The sequence below is a fragment of the Sorex fumeus genome, unplaced genomic scaffold (genome assembly GCF_029834395.1).
Source record: "Sorex fumeus unplaced genomic scaffold, SorFum_2.1 ptg000002l, whole genome shotgun sequence".
Lineage (NCBI taxonomy): Eukaryota > Metazoa > Chordata > Mammalia > Eulipotyphla > Soricidae > Sorex > Sorex fumeus.
The window spans coordinates 14812299-14829827 of NW_026606059.1; the positions used below are offsets into that span (position 1 = coordinate 14812299).

The 17529-nt window shown below is 43.0% G+C and overlaps 1 protein-coding gene across 1 annotated transcript in view; it reads right to left on the reverse strand.

Moving 5' to 3' along the window:
- WWP1 (WW domain containing E3 ubiquitin protein ligase 1) overlaps positions 1-17529 on the reverse strand; it is an 89192-nt gene that overhangs the window by 63647 nt on the left and 8016 nt on the right. Inside the window, exon 2 of the mRNA XM_056110099.1 lies at positions 2317-2412. The gene's annotated coding sequence lies outside the window, so the exon portion shown is untranslated. The remainder of the gene's footprint in view (positions 1-2316; positions 2413-17529) is intronic.

A 17529-nucleotide genomic window follows, 5' to 3' on the forward strand; every position in this document is an offset into this window, starting at 1 on the left:
AGATTTTCCTCTGTGATAAAACACTATTTTTGCAAACTTTTAAAAACCTGCAAAACAATTCTAAAACAATTATTTTCAATAGAAAAATAAGCAAATAATATTACATTAAAAAGAACAGATAGAAACTAACTCAGAGTAGAAATTACTGGGGCTGGAAGAATGCTCAAGCAGGCAGGGCACTTGCCTTGCATGTAGCTGACCTGGGTTGGATCCCCGGCAACACATACGGTCCTAAATGGGAGGTCCTAAATGCAGGGCCAGGAGTAAGGCCTGAACACTGCCAGGTGTGGCTCAGCAACCGAAACGGAAGAAAAAGGAAAGCACACAAGCAGCACGCACTTTACGGGCTATGAGAAGACGGATATAAGGTTAAAGAGATGCACACGGTGTGGATGTTTGAAGGTTTTGGGTTTTTTTAAATAGGGGTCACTCCTGGAGGGTCAGGGCCTCTGGTCAGACAGTGCTCAAGGGTCCCTCAGGGTCATGCCCAGCAGTTGTGGGGGTGATAAGTGATGTGGAGCTAAGGATCACACTTGGGGCCTCCGCACACTGGGCAAGCTTGGCCAATCTTCCCATGCCTTTTCTCGAGGAGGCTGTTCCCTAAAATGTTTAAATTATGAAATTCCACAAATTACAGATAATTTGGCAAGCTCAGATTTCAGTTTCTGAAACTCAAAATTCATGGCAGACAAGGAAATAAACAATCCAACAGTCTTCCCGTTGTTCATTGATTTGCTTGAGCGGGCCCAGTAACGTCTCCATTTTGAGACTTGTTGTTACTGTTTTTGGCATATTGAGTATGTCACGGGTAATCTCGGTCGCTTGCTGGGCTCTCCGAGAGGGGCAGAGGAATCGAACCCGGCTCGGCCAGGCTGGCTGCGTGCAAGGCAAATGCCCTACCGCTGTGCTATCACTCCAGACAAGGAAATAAAAAGCAAGAATACTGATTTATAATTCATCAAAAGTGATCTGTAGGTTATGAAAGAAAATAGGGCTTTCCTTCTCAGAAGGTATATAATTAATTCCCAAGAAAAAGGCATCTCTCCCTCTGCTGATGACAGACCTAAGACTAGGTGAACATATAAATTCATTTCGAAATCGTCTTATTGGTGATTTAGAAATGTAACTGCTGAGAAAAAAGAAGACAAGTAGGCATAGAGATCATTATTTGTGTCTCTTCTTCTAATTGGTTCACACATGGCAGTGTTCAGGGTTTACTCCTAGCCTGGCATTCAAGAGATCACATGGGGTGCCAGGGATTGAACCCATGTCAGTCACATACAGGATTCATTATTTGAGAAGAATTTTAAAAGTCTTAAACAGCTGAGATGGGGAATCAGTCTAAAGACTAAAGACAGCTCACTCTACTTCTTGTGTTTTATTATTTTTTTTCCCTGCTTTTTGGGTAACACCTGGCATGCCCAAGGGCTATCCTGGCTATGCACTCAGGAAACACTCCTGGCAGTGCTCAGGAGACCATATGGGATGCCGGGTTGGCCGTATGCAGAGCAAAAGCCCTCCCCTCTGTACTATGGCTCCAGCCCCTTTACTCCACCTTTTTTTTTAACCCCCTCCCTCCCCCCCCCACTCCACTTTTTAAAAGTCTTCCTGTCCCGGGTTTCCATTCCACACTACTTCTTCATAGTCCTTACATACACTAATCCTTAAGGCTATATGCCTTGTTAGTACATGCCACTGCTGATAAGGAAGTGCGAATTTAAACTACAGAACATGATACAGATGCTTCCAAAGTGCTACCATCTTCCTTAAAAATGAAGAAAAGACCAAATAAAATTATACATCTAAATATGAAGATTCCACACTTTACCTAATCACAGTGTTGCACTTGAAGTCCACTATTATATGTATCTTTCCACTAAGCACTACAAGCAACACTGAATGGACACTAACCCTGTGTCACAGGAAACTGAACCTCACAAGTGTTAAAGGTCAACAGTATGTAGCACTGTCCTCCCGTTGTTCACTGATTTGCTCGAGCGGGCACCAATAACGTCTCCACTGTGGGACTTGTTACTGTGTTTGGCATATCGAATACGCCATGGGGAGCTTGCCAGGCTCTACCATGCAGGCAAGATACTCTCGGTAGCTTGCCGGGCTTTCCGAGAGGAACAGAGGAATCGAAGCCAGGTCCCCGGGGTCGGCCACATGTAAGATGAATACCCTACCCGCTGTGCTATCGCTCCAGCCCCAGGATGTATAACAGAGAAACTTATGCAGATCTACACAGGCATAATCAATACAAATTAAGTTTATTAAACTGAGTCTTCATTAAAAACAAGATTGTTGGTCACTTACTATGTACCAGGAACTGCGCTAGACACTGGGAATATAAAGATGAATAATACACGATTCCCTCTTCCAAGGAGTTCATAGTCTAGCGAGGAGACAAACCTGTAAACAAAGAAACAGCTTTCAGAGAGACACCCATTCCAGGGGACACACAGGTAAAGAGCACAGAAAACGAAGGAACGTAAACCTCAGACACGGTGCACAGGGAAGAGCACTGGGGAATGAGCGTCCCCATGCATAATCCTCCAAGAGAACATTCTAGAAATGTTATTAATAGTTTCATAATAATGTATTGTTATTTATAGAAATATTTTCTCTGTTATAGAAACTTTAAGAAAACCTATTGGCCCAAGTGGAAAATGGGGTGATATAAATTGTATAGAATCCTGGGGGATAGTTTCTATGGTATTCACTGTCACTGTTCTCCCGTAGTTCATTGATTTGCTCGAGCAGGCCCAGTAACGTCTCCATTGTGACACTTATTACTGTGTTTGGCATACAAATACATCACGGGTAGCTTGCCAGGCATTGCCATGCAGGCAAGATACTCTCGGTACCTTGCCGGGCTCTCTGAGAGGGGCGGAGGAATCGAACCTAGGCCGGCCCAGTCGGCAGCATGCTTATATGTCTAGTTCAAAGCTTAGCCTGAAGAAACTGGAAATCTGTAACAAACAATAAGGCTTGCATTGGAATAATAACATCAGCAGCAGTGGGTGAGACTGAAAAGAAAAACAAGTGCATCTGAACCAGAGTAGTATGAAGAAAACATCCAGGCTACAAAAATGATTTTGAATAGACGCTTAAGGGACAGCTGACAATTAGAACAAAGGATGATGAACAACTGAAATTTCCTCCTTAAGTATCTGGGTGATGATATTACCGTAACCAGGGGAGGGGTAAGGAAGAAAAAGACTAGAAAAAAGGACTATGAGCGACTGAAATTTTGTCCTTTACTATCTGGATGAAAATGATCTTAACGTAACCAGGAAAAGGAGTAGGAAAAGAGAAGCAGAAAATGTGGGGAAAAAATATGAAAATTTTCTGGAGTCAACTATGCAAAATGTTTACATTTCCAGTTCTGCTAAACAATTGTGTGTCCAATACGTGAATGGGGAACAGCCTGGGTTTTCACAAACTTTCGAGCAATCTGGCTACTCATTCAAATGAAGTAAGTTATAACCTTTGCCCAGAGGAAATGACCACTTATACGGAAGCTGAGTATGCCCAGTTCAACCTTCTAAAAATGCTCGTTAATATAAACGTTCATTCTTATTCACTGCCAAAAACAGTGTGAAAGTTAGGAATGTAATAAACTTCCATTACTCTAAGATTCTAGAACTATCTAATTCTTTCAGAAGGTGTATCTTAATTGTCTACTTACTTCACAATGTTATTCTTAAATCAGAAGCAAAACTAAAAACAACACAACTAATCTTTTTTTGCATGTGTTAAGACTTTAAAAAGGAAAAATTCATTAAGCTTTCTTCCTTGAATAATTATTAGACATACTTATTGTTTAGTCTATAAAGACAAAAATTTTCCATTTTATTTTTATATTTTAATAAAATAAAAACCTTATTTAGGGGCCGGAGCGATAGCACAGCGGGTGGGGTATTTGCCTTGCATGCAGCCGACCCAGGTTCAATCCCCGGCATCCCATATGGTCACCCGGGCACCGCCAGGAGTAATTCCTGAGTGAAAATCCAGGAGTAACCCCTGAGCATTGCTGGGTGTGACCCAAAAATGCAATAAATAAATAAATAAAAACATGATTTTAAAAATATATTTTTATTAAAATTTTTTTAATTGAATCACAGTAAGATATACAGTGACAATGTTGTTCATGACTGGATTTCTGTCATTTAACTTTTCTTCACCCCTCCTTCACTAGTGTGGATTCCCCACCACCAGTGTCCCAAGTTTCCCTCATGGGAGGGGCTTTCTTCCTCTCCTCCCTCCGACTCTCCCCACCCCCCACTCTCACAAACGCAAGGACACAACAATGCTAGAAGACAAAAATCCCTGCTTCAGTTGGGTCTAGTTTTTTTTTGTTTTATGAACATGGCCAAGATACAAGAACAAAGCAGGATTCCCTCACCCTGAAACATCCACAGTTCAACCACTCCAAAGCCGAAAAACTGTTTCCTAAAATGTAAACCACAAATACAGGTTTTCAATTGAAACATTTTTTTTAAGCGAGAGATTGAACTCAGGAGCTCGCTTATGTAAGGTGCGTGGGTTGAACACCAATCGCATCTCTGGGCCCCAGATTTAATTTTTAAACAACACGAGACGACTGCTTTCATGTTGCGAGGTTCTATTTGCATTTTTAAAAGATATTCTGGGGGTCGGGGATGTAGCCTGAAGGCAGAGTGCGTGCCCCGTGTTACCGGCACTGGACAGTAGCTCTGGCACTAAGAAACAAAACACACTGATCTCCACTGTTCCCCCACAGCCAGGGTAACCCCACCCCTACAGATACTGGGAGGCATCTCAACAAATTCAGAAAATGGAGCAATTAAGGGAACGGCCAGCTCATCCTGATGCTTATTTGAAGACTCACCCGTAGAAAGCCTCTCAATTTATTATTCCATCACTGGGATGTCTGGTAACCTGAATAAACAATATTCAGGCTAGAGACCGCCTAGATGGTGTTTTGGGGGAAGGGGGCGGTGAGAGGAGGATTTAGGTTATGCCCAGCAATATTCAGGGGATACCCCTGGCTCTGCTCTCAGGAATCACCTCCGCTGGGGTTCAGGAGACCGAACCCGGGATGCCAGGTAAGCGCTCTACCCCACTGTACAATTGCTCTAGCCCCTCCCTGGATAGCTTTTACCTTTCTTAAACTGTAGCTTTTTTCCCTACTGGAATCCTAGTGAAATAAAGCAGAATTCTGTTCAACTCTACATTTCTATATAACCTAACATTCCAAACAGGAACAATTTCGCAAGGACTATGCGTCAGTTGTCCTTTATATCACACACCAAGACTAGAAGATGAAGGAACAAGAAGCTTTCTCAAGACTCGCTGTCAGCCCTCAGATTGTCAACTTTTGCCAAACTTCCCCAAATCACTACCAGTTCCCAAGGATCCAAGTACTGAAAGAGCTTTCAGACACTTGGCCCTACTGTTCTGCCCCCCTCTATGCCACCGTCTCCACAGTCTCTGCAACTCTGCCGACAACTCAGTGACTGTATGTCTTGCCATCCTGCAGTCCATTTGCCGCCGCCTCCCTGAACCTGCAATCTACTCTCCTCAGTCTCCCCACGGTGAGCTCCGGCCCGCTCTTGCTTCACAATCTGCCTACTTCCTCATGACTTGCAGTCCCTGCGGCTCTCCTTCCTCCCAGGATCACTTAGTGGCAATGTCATTCCTGCTTTATATTCGCAGAGCACTGCAGTTTCAAACGTGAAAAATAGGCTAAGGATAATCATTCCCAATTTTAGTAATACATTAACATTATTTTTAACTCCTACTCTGTCTCCCATCGGGCTTTTCTTATGAGGATCTTTCTCTGTCTCTGTGTGTCTCTCTCACACATCACACACACACACACAAACACACACACACAACACACACACACACACACCACACACCACCACCACCATCATCATCATCATCATGAAATAATCTCAGTGATACCTAATCATCGTCATCATCATCATCATCATCATCAAATAATCTCAGTGTTACCTAATGTCTTAAAATAAATACTAATCTACTTGGAACAGAAGTTGGATTATTTCTCCTAGTTCCATTCTTTATACAGACGTCGCTATAAATATTCCTGATTAATTTCTCAGATTGCAGGAATTATGGAAAACACAGCAATGCCACCCTCCCAGTAAAATCCAGTGCCATGTGCACTGCGGTAAAAGGGGCACTTTGCAAACTTTGCCTTTCCAGTGACTTGTAGAACCCTCACAGTTATCAGGCAGAGGACAAATAAAGACGGGACGCTTGGATGCTTTTTTCTGGAGGGGAAGTAGGGAGGGGCTATATCCTCAAGCTCTGAGGAAGAGGCTGAGGGTCACTTCCAATCCTATTTGGCCCAGCTGTGCAGACAGGACCCTTCAATGCTTGGGGCCCAAAGGTACTGGGGTCCACCGGGCCACACGCAGCAGTATTCAAAGAGGCCATCTGGTGCTTGGGACAGAATTCGGGGTCTCTCAGAAGCCAGCCCTTTGGGCCACCTCCCCAGCCTTGCATCTTGAGTAACAAAAAGTAGTTGGAAATACCTACTCAACGCAAAACCAAGCATACACCAGCGGTAGGCGTTTGCCTTGCATGCAGCCAACATGGCCAACCCAAGTTCGATTCCTCCGCTGCTCTGGAGAGCCCGGCAAGCTACCGAGAGTATCTCGCCCGCAAGGCAGAGCCTGGCAAGCTCCCCGTGACGTATTCGATATGCCAAACACAGTAACAACAAAGTCTCCAATGGAGACATTACTGGGCCCGCTCGAGCAAATCGATGATCAACGGGAGGGCCTTTATGATTTATGATGGGCCATGTGAATTTTCAGTCTGCAAAATATGCAGGTTCTTGTCTGCAGAGCATAAATTTATCTCCCCAAAATGTAATAAATAATGGAGAGAGAACCAGAAGCCAGACCAGGAATAACCGTGGCATACCAAATCCAGATACCAAGTATCAAAACTATTTCTATTCTGAATGGACAGAATGCAGATTGTTTTCCAGGCCAGAGCTTAGCAATTTTTCTTTTTCAGTTTCACTGAGAAAGAATTGCAAATTAAGTTTCCAATATGAAACTCTACACATAAGTAACAACAGAAGTGACCTGAACCAGTCATAGTGATACCTTAAAGGTCTAAAGAACATGCCATGAACGAGTGACCCCCAGGTTTACTGACCGACAAATAGGGTCCCCCAAAGTGCGATCAAGACATTCCATGTTCAAGGAGTAAGTGGGTCCTGCTCAGGGGTAAAGCATGAGGGTAGAAAGCGGCTCTGTCGTGGGCGAGAGAGATACTACGGCAGGTGTGACACTTACCAACTGACGTTGTAACACAGATGCTCAGATGCGAATGTTCAAAACCAAAGCGGAAGATTATTAAAAAAAAAAAAGATGACCTAAAACACTAATTTGGCTTGCTAAATACTGACACTGCTAGAAGTATATGAAGAAAAAAGCTCTTGCCTCTACCTCCAAAACTGAAAGGACATTCATCTGAAAGGACATGAGCACACCCACCTTCACTCCAGAGCTGAGCACAATAGTCAAGATATGGAAACAACCCAAACGTCCACCGGCAGATGAGGAATTGAGAGGCTGTGGACAGAATATTCTGCAGTTCAAAGAAGGGATGAAACCATGCAGGTTGCTGCACCACGGATGAAAAGGAGGGCATCATGTCAGTCAGAGAGAAAAGGTAAGTGCAGAATGATCTCACTCATCTGTGGAACGCAGAGTCCAAAAAAGAGCACAGACGGTATCAAGGTATCACCAATGATGACAAGCCCCTGACACTGGACCAGTTACCCAGCAGCAGGGGAAGGAGAGGAGGAGCAGAGCAGACCAAAGAGACAGAAAGTCAATGCAGATGGTCCTGGGCAAGTTGGTGGGAGAGTGTGTTTGGGGGTGTGTGGGTGGGTGTGGGGGGAAGGGGAAAGAGGGTGAGTGGGGGGGGGTGGAGGATAAATCTGTATGTCAATAAATTTCGACACTATTGTAATTTTCTATGTCATACTGTCACACTGTCCTCCCATTGTTCATCAATTTGCTCGAGTGGGCCCAGTAACTCTCCATTGTGAGACTTGTTACTGTGTCTGGCATACTGAATATGTCAGGCAAACACCCTACCGCTGTGCTATCGCTCCAGCCCGTAATTTTCTATGCTATAGCAGAATTAAAATTACTCTATTACTCTGTTTTCAAAGTAATTGAAAGTAGTAAGCTAATCCCCAAATTATTTATTAAACTTTAAAACTGGGGCATGGGAAAGATGGCTGCTTGAATATATATTTTTTTATATTTTATATATTTTTCTATTTTTTCCATAGAAATGTTATAGAGTAATTGCAAACCATAATGCCCAAAAGTACAGAGAGTGTATGGGGGAAATCGTCTGCCATGGAGGCAGGGGGAGGGTTGGGATGGGGGGGGGGGGATATTGGGGACATTTGTGGTAGAGAGTGTGCACTGGTGGACGGATGGGTGTTCGATCACTGTATGACTGAAACTCAAACATGAGAGCTTTGTAACTGTATCAAACGGTGATTTAAAAAACAAAAAAGACAAAGAAAACGTTACAGAGTGTTCAGATATGACAACCAAGACATAAAAAGCTCACCAGAAATCTAAGAGCCAAACCACATGTTAATTATACAAGAGGATCACAGTTGTGTACACAGAGGTTTCAGGGTTTTGACATTAGTTTTGGTATATGCGTTATTCTTGCAAAACCAAAGCAAAATTCACAAATAAATTACTGAGATTTAGAAAAACAAGAGAACTTTGTATGCTGCCTAGCAGACTATTTTATCGTGAACTTCTGAATTCAGAAACCGTCTTCATCCGAAGAGCTTAATTCTTAGACGATATTTCAAAAGCGTAGGAGAAATTCTCACTGTGCATCCAATTGTGAGACTGCCTCCTTCAGAGTCACAGGAGTACTGAATACATACTTGCCCATGACGGATTCTGAGTACCGCAGAAACGCAAAAACAAATGAACACATCAAAAAAGTCTTTAATTTTCAAGTTCTCTTTTAGAGGAATCACCGTGCTTCTCAAATTATCTCTCTTTAAAATGACCAAAATGAATACAACAAAAATGTAGTTATTAAAAACTCCAGCCGCACATGCTAGGAGAAAAGGCAGCACCAAATAAAGGGTATTGTGAGGATCCTCCCATCCTCCCAGGATGGGAGAAGCATGCTGAAAGTAGACTATAGACCAAACATGATTGCCACTCAATGCCTCTCTTGCAAACCACAGAACCCAAAAGGAGAGAGAGAACAAAAGGGAATGCCCCGCCACAGAGGCAGGGTGGGAAGGGGGGGTTGGGGGGTGGGAGAGATACTGGGATCCGTGGTGGTGGAGGATGGGCACTGGTGGAGGGATGGGTACTCAAACACTGTATAATTGAAACCCAAGCACAAAAATTTCTAAGTCTACAACTGTTCCTCATGGTGTTTCACTAATAAAAATTTTTAAAAATAAATAAAATAAAAACTCCTCTCCCACACACAATTAGAAAACACGGTTCTAGGCAAGAATCTCATTAAGTAGCTGAGTAAGATAAAGAACCTAAACTTCACTGGGCCTTAAAAATCTTACTAAATTAGAAATAAAGCACAGAATTTTCTGATAAATGCATCTGCTATTCCTCTAAGTTTTCTCGAAACAAGCAATATGAAATAAATCTGTCCTTTCCCCGCTAAGGGGGCAGGGGTTTGGGGGAAGTGACCAAGGACACTGGTGGAAGGATTGGGAATGGAACATTTCATGCCTCAAACAACTGTGCTATGAATTAACTTTGTAAATCACGGTGTTTTAACAAACATACTTTTTTAAAAAATAGGACTTTCTAGCTTCGAACTACTTAGTAGGGCTGGAGAGAGCACAGAGTGGGTGAAGTGCCTGACTCACACGCAGCTGACCCCGGTTCAAGACCCAGGACCAAATGCTTTGCCAAGCCCCGCCAGGACTAAATCCTGAACACCACCGGGTGTGGCTCAAAAACAAAAAGAATCTACTTAGTGAAAACATACTGCACAGCTCATGGAAACACGAAACAGTAATCATCTTAAGTTGCACCTACCTATGTTCATGCTTATGCCGTTTTCTCGGACACACGTATTTCACAAAGCTTCGATATTTTAGTATGAATCATTTTATTTCGTAGTGACTACCTTTTATTTCCGGGCTAGAGCGATAGCACAGTGGGTAGAGCATTTGTTTGCCTTGCATGTGGCTGACCCGGGTTCGATTCCTCCAGCCCTCTCGGAGAGCCAGGCAAGCTAACGAGAGTATCTCACCCGCACCGCAAAGCCTGGCAAGCTCCCCGTGACTTATTCAATAAGCCAAAAACAGTAACAAGTCTCACAATTTGCTGTGAGACGTTACTGGTGCTCGTGCAAATCGATGAACAACGGGAGGACACTGCTACAGTGCTACCTTCTATTTTCAGTAAGAACTCCTAATCACAAGCTTCACTGCGCCCTTGGCCAGTATCACGGAACTATTTAATTGATGTTTTCACTTGCTGAAAACATAACTGGCAACAATATTCCAGAAGGCCACAAGATGGTGTTGTTGCTCCAGAAAATGCACCCCTGAAACCAATTATATCATACTGATTTTCAGAAAAATGGAATCTTTTTCTTCCATTAAAAGGATATAAAAATATGTACGACTTACTATAAATTACGAGTTAAAATTTTACGTTACCCAAATCTAGCAAAAATTATACTAGTTTGTAAGCTTAAATGACTCTGGTCCTAAAAACAAAAACACAGAACTATGTCCCTATTGCTGTGTCTTCATCATACGCACCCTTCCTTCTCTTTCTACTCCAGCCTCTTCCTCCAAAGATCAGAATTTAAAACACACACACACACACGCACACACACACACACACACACACACACACACGGCTTTATATATATATATGTATGTGTGTGTGTGTGTGTAATATATGCATATGTTTGGGGGTGACAACTGGTAATGCTCAGAACTTAATCCTGGCTCTATGCTCAGGGATCACTCCTAGGGGGGTCAGGGGACTATCCGTGGTATGTCATGCTGGAGATCAAACCCAGACTAGACACATGTAAGGCAAAATAGCCTTATCTGCTTCACTATCTCTCCTGTCTATACTTTTACTTTTTATGCATTTTTTTTCTTTCCTAGGGCAGAAGCGATAGCACAGCGGGTAGGTTGTTCGCCTTGCACGCAGCCAACCCAGGGACCTGGGTTCGATTCCTCTGCCCCTCTCAGAGCGCCCGGCAAGCTACCGAGACTATCCCGCCCACACAGCAGAGCCTGGCAAGCTCCCAATGATGTATTCGATAAGCCAAATACAGTAACAACAAGCCTCACAATGGAGACGTTAGTGGGCCCACTCGAGCAAATCTATGAACAACGGGAGGGCAGTACTACAGTGCAGTTTAGGAAAATGGTTCTTGTTTCCTTGTTTTTAAAGAAGTGAAACTGAGGCCAGAGCAATAGTACAGCAGGTAGGGCGTTTGCCTTGCACGCTAGACCACCTGGGTTTATTAACCTCCGCATTCCAGATGATCCCCAGAGTACCACCAGGAGTAATTCCCGAGTGCAGAACCAGGAGGAACTCCTAGCATTGCTGAGTGTGACCCAAAAAGTCAATAAATAAACAAATAAATAAATAAATGTGATATTGAAAATCATTTCTGTCAACAAAAACACTTAGCAAAAAGTACTGCATAGTTCATAAAAAAAAAAAAACCTTGCCATTTGGACATTTCTCCACACATTTCAGTGAGTATCCATAGAAAATCAGTTTCCCATTCCTAGGCTGCATATTATCAATCAAGAAAATAAAATTGGGACCAGAGAGATGGTGTAACAGGCAGGTGCTTGCCTTGCATGCAGCTGACCCAGGCTCAGTCGCCAACACCACTCACAGTCTCTGGAGCACTGCTAGGACTGACCTTAGGGCAGAATCCAGAGATCGCTGAGCACTGCCAGACAGAGCCCCACCCCACCACGAAGAAAAAAAAGAAAAGAGAAAGATTAAGAAACTTTAGATGAGACTGAGCATCTTGAAAATTAGGCTTCAAATTTATAGAATTACGTTAACATATATACGGAGTGCTTTGTAGACACAGAATAAAGACTTAACTGTCTCTCCCACTTTTTCACACAGATTGTCTAGGAGACAGAGAAAGAGCCAATCTTATATTTGGAATCTGAATCAGGTCTCCAACTCCAAAACCACCGTAGAAGTAACAGTGACCATGCATTGAACTTATATTGTCAGTCCCAAATAAATAAATATACATCAAAAATTGCCATCCCTATTATTATCATTTACCCTTCAGGGTCATTAGCCCTACTAACAGGCAAGGAAACATAGGTTTCAAAAATTTAAATAAGTGGATACTGTGTCAAACTCAGATTTCTTGGGCTTAATGCCAAAACTCTTTTTTTTTCCCTTTATTTTATTTTATTTTTTTTTCGGGCTGGAGCGATAGCAAGTGGGTAGGGCGTTCGCCTTACAAGCGGCCAACATGGCCGACCCAAGTTCGATTCCTCCGCCCCTCTCGGAGAGCCCGGCAAGCTACCGAGAGTATTCGATATGCCAGACACAGTAACAACACAGTCTCCAATGGAGACGTTACTGGGCCCGCTCGAGCAAATCGACGATCAACGGGAGGGCCTTTACCTTTACCTTACCTATTTTTTTTTCAGTTGTAGATTTACAATTTTTGTGCTTTGGTTTCAATTATACAATGATCAGATACCCATCCAACCACCAGTGCCCATTTTCCACCACCATGGATAATATCCCCCCCACCCCCATCTCCCCCCCCCCCCCCCCCCCCCCCCGCCTCTGTGGCAGGGCAATCCCCTGTGATCTCTCTCTCCTTTTGGGTGTTGTGGTCTGCAAAAGAGGAATTGAGTGAATGCCAAAACTCTTTCCACTAGAAATTGTACTGTAAAACCAATTTGTATAAAACGTGAAATGCTAAACTAAACCAAGGCCTTAAAATGAACATTTTGTTGCACCAATCTGATGCTACTATTTTCTTCTTTTATTTCTTCAAGAGTAAGCAATTTCAAAGCTTGGCTTTGCAAGACTTTTCAACACTGAAAAATAAATTTCCTTAGGGCTGAAAATACAAAAAAAAAAAAAAGATAAAAGTGTAAAAACAACAGTCCATTCACAATAAAGGAGCCGGCTACTGGGCTGTTCTGGGGAGAACTTTCAGGGCAGCAGAAAACTCTGACTTTGCAAATACCAAATCTCATGTCATATGATGCACAATCTCAGATTTAAAACTGGTATTTTGTTTTGTTTGGGGGCTACACCCCAAACAAAGCTCAGGGGTTCCTCCTGGCTTCGCACTCAGGAATTATTACTCCTAGAGGTTCCGGGGGCACAGTATGAGGTGCCAGAAAATCAAACCTATGTCAGCCCTGTGCTGGGCAAATGTCATTACAACTGTATTACCACTCCAGCCCCCAAATTTGATACACTCAGGTAAATAATTGGTCATCTGTTTCATTTCAAAGGATGGCATTTTATAATATAATATTTGCTAACCACACAATTTCTTTCAAATAGAAAAGGCTCAATATTTGGGGAGGCTGGACAGATAGGACTCGAGGCAAGACATTTGCCTGACAAGCAGCCACGCAGGTTTCATTCCAGGACCACATGTGGCCCCTAAGGCCCAGCAGGGGCCACCCCTGCGTACAGAGCCCGCTGTGGCCCTGAGCACCGCCACATGTGTCCCACACCAAAATAAGACATCTGGGTATTATTCTTCACACACATTTTTACAACAATTCATGAAGCAGCACACACAGTCAGGAAAAACAGAGCTCAGCTGAGGCTAAGAGGATGCTAAGAAAACACAAAGCTTTCCCCTTCACTCCCACGAAAAGCCCCCCCCCCCCCACACACACCAGTCTGGCCCCCAAACAAAAAGAATTCTGATCTACCAGCATGTAAGTAGTCAGGGAGATCCGCTAGCTGTTCAATTCCAAAGTGCCAATTTCTAGTTTGAAAAGAGCCTCCTGGGGATAATACAATATAGAGAACTTCTTTAAGAGTCAGACATACTCAAACCAAAATTTTAAGTCTATATATTTAACTTGAGTCTCCGTTGTCTCATTTGGAAACTGGGGGGGGGGGGGGGGGGAATGAATGTAGCTTTGTGAAAGTAAAAAAAAAAAAAACCAAAAACAAAAACAAAAAAAACCAGCAACACTAACTGCAAACCAGGACTGTTTCTAGAATATGGAAGGTTTTCAATATGAACTGAACACCTTTTCATCACATCGTCACTTTCAGTGACTCTGATGCATCGAAATGCCAATATTTTCCCACTATGCTTTCATGACAATATAGAGGTTAAGAAACCGCTGCATAATCCTCAGAGTTGGTGTCATTTTTTACCAAAAACTAGGGTGTGCCCATTCTGTGAAACTGCCCCCCCCTTGGAACTTTGCTGCTATTATTTAAAAACTGGGTGGACCACTCTGCAATGGCCACAATTCTGAGGCGGAATATAGCCTTTCAGGCACGGGATCATGTTGCAAAAAGACATGGGGGCCAGAGAAACAGGACAGAGTTGGAAGGCTGCGTACTTGCCTTGCATATGGCCAAGCCAGGTTTGATCTCCAGGCACCTGATACGGTTCCTGAAGCATCATCAGAGCCAGGAGCAAGCCCTAAGCATTGCTGGGTGTGGCCCAAAACAAAACAAAACAAAACAAAAAAGGCAAAAACAAAAATCAAAAAATCAAAACACCCCCCTGCCACAGAGGCAGGGGGGGGATGGGGGGATGGGGGTGGGAGGGATATTATCCATGGTGGTGAAAAACGGGCACTGGTGGAGGGATGGGTATCTGATCATTGTATAATTGAAACCCAAGCACAAAAAATTGTAAATCTACAACTGTAAAAAAAATAAATTAATTAAAAAAAAAATCAAAACACCAAAACGCAATTGAGAGGCCAGAGAGATAGATAGTTCAGTGGGTAGGGCACTTGCCTTGCTTGGAAGTTGGCCTGGGTGCTGGGGGAGAAGGCAGTTGGGGCAGACAAGGGACCACTAGGGCAATGATCGTTGGAAAAGAACTGTGTTGAAAGTAGGTAAAGGAACAAACATGGTAACCTCTCAGTATCTGTATTGCAAACCATAAAGCACGAAAGGAGGGAAGGAAGGTGGGGGGGGGGGGGAGAGAGAGGGAGAGAAAGAGAGACAGAGGGGGGAAGGGAGAGAGGGAGGGGAGAGAGAGGGAGGGAGCACACACCAGAGAGAAGCGCCCTACCATAGGGGAAGGAGGGTGGGAGGGAAACTGGGGCCCCTGGTGATGGGAAATGTTCACTGGTGGAAGGATGGGTGCTGGAGCATTGTATCACTGAAACATGACCATGAATAGCTCTGTAACTGTGTATCTCTCAGTGACTCAATAAAAATGAAAAAAAGAGAAAAACTAGTATACTCAATTGCATTTGACCATATTAAAACCCCCCAGACTAAAATATTATTAATATTTAAACATGCTATTGAACTTAAAAAAAAAAAAAAAAAAGACAAGACCCTGTACTGTCCTCCTGTTGTTCATCGATTTGCTCAAGCAGGCCCAGTAACATCTCCACTGTGACACTTATTACTGTGTTTGGCATATCGAATACCTCACGGGGAGCTTGCCAGGCTTTGCCATGAGTGTGAGATACTTTCGGTAGCTTGCCGGGCTCTCTGAGAGGGGCGGCGGAATCGACCCTGGGTCCACTGAGTCTTGAGTCGGCTGTGTGCAAGGCAAATGCCCTACCTGCTGTGCTACTGCTCTAGCCCCAACAGAGAGTATACGCAACATAAGAAATGAAATGTATCTCTCTCTCTCTAAAAAAAAACAAGTGAAACCCACTGATATGACAAAGTATCACTAACTGAACAGAGAGAAAACTTACTGAGTGTGAGAATTAAAGTCACACACTAAGTCTATGGATCAGGAAAGATAATTTTGCATATCAATGTCCAATTTACATTAAGTTTAAGGGCTTAATCTAGGAGAACTTTGTCAAGATCACTTTGCCAATAACTGAGCATCAGTACTCAAATCTAATTTATTTTACATGCAAAACCCCCAAAGAGACATTAGAAAAAAATAAAAGTAGTTTTAAAAAAATTTTTAACTAGAAAAAAGAATTCCTGAAAATAATGTGTATCTCCATTCACACCTAAACATAACACCATTTTCACAGCTCAGAGGACAAAAAAGAGTAAGTTTATTACTGTTTTTCTCTCCAGAAAACTGGGTAAAAACAAAAACAATGGCTTCTTCAAAACAAATGGCAACTAATCTTTCCTCCCCAAATTAAGACACAATCATGATCTTGCCATGTTTCTTTTTTAAACCTCAAAATGTTCTAAGGATAAAAATGTGGTGCTTTCCTAGGACAGCCCCAGTTTAAACTGGTCCTCAACCACTGGGGCACAAACTGATGAAGGTTTAAGTGACAAACTCAGGTGGTCACTCCCAATATCCTCAGCAAAACGTAGGTAAAATAACTGTCAAAGTGTGTGTGAGTGAGTGTGTGTGTGTGTGTGTGTGTGTGTGTGTGCACGGCAATTTTTTTTTTGATTGGCAAACTTAAAACTTCTTCTCAGGCTTTCTTTTCAACTCAGTGACATTATAATAAGGGCTTTTCTCCATGAAAGATGGTCCTGGCTCCCTGCTAACCTACCAAATTTTAAATTAGATGCCCTTCAATCATGATCTCCTTTGTAGTAGGTGATTTTAGCTACATGAAAGTCAATCAGGTAATCTGATTTTTAAAAACAACTATGTCTGATTATTTCAGTGGACTTTAAAAAAAAATCTCTCACTTAGAACAATGTTTATTGGAACACGGGAATTTTTGCTTTTTAACAGAAGAAAACGTCACTGATTCAGCCTGCAGTGTACTTATCTCTTGCCTAATACTGTAATCGGTCTTATCAGGTTTGCTTAGTTTAAGACCTTGACAATCATATTGCTCTTCTTAATAAGTTCTCAGTACTTATATTGCACTTGTACATTCAGTGAACAGAGTAGCTAAAAAATTAACTCAAGGCTGGAGAGATTATACCGTGGGGAAGGCAACTGCCTTGCACTGAACTGACTCAGATTCGATTCCTGGCACCATGTACCATCCCCTGATCATCTCCAACAGGCGCAATCACTGAGCACAGTGCCCGGAGTAACCCCTGGGCCCCACCAGGTATGGCCCCAAACAAATTATCTCAGAGAACTGTAGAACCCCGAATTGCCTGTTGCTACATGCAGTTATCGACGACTGCATAGAATCATCTGGGCTTGTGAAAGAGGAAAATCCCTGCAGGGGCCTCTCCGAGCCCTCGAGTTCAGCCAGTACATCAGCCAGTACACCAGTGGCCGGGCGGAGGGGCTGCTTCTGACAAGCTGCTCTCCACTGTAATTCAACCAACCACAGTGGGAAACAATTTCTTGCTCTCAAACTGCAGAGCCAAAAACACCACTCTA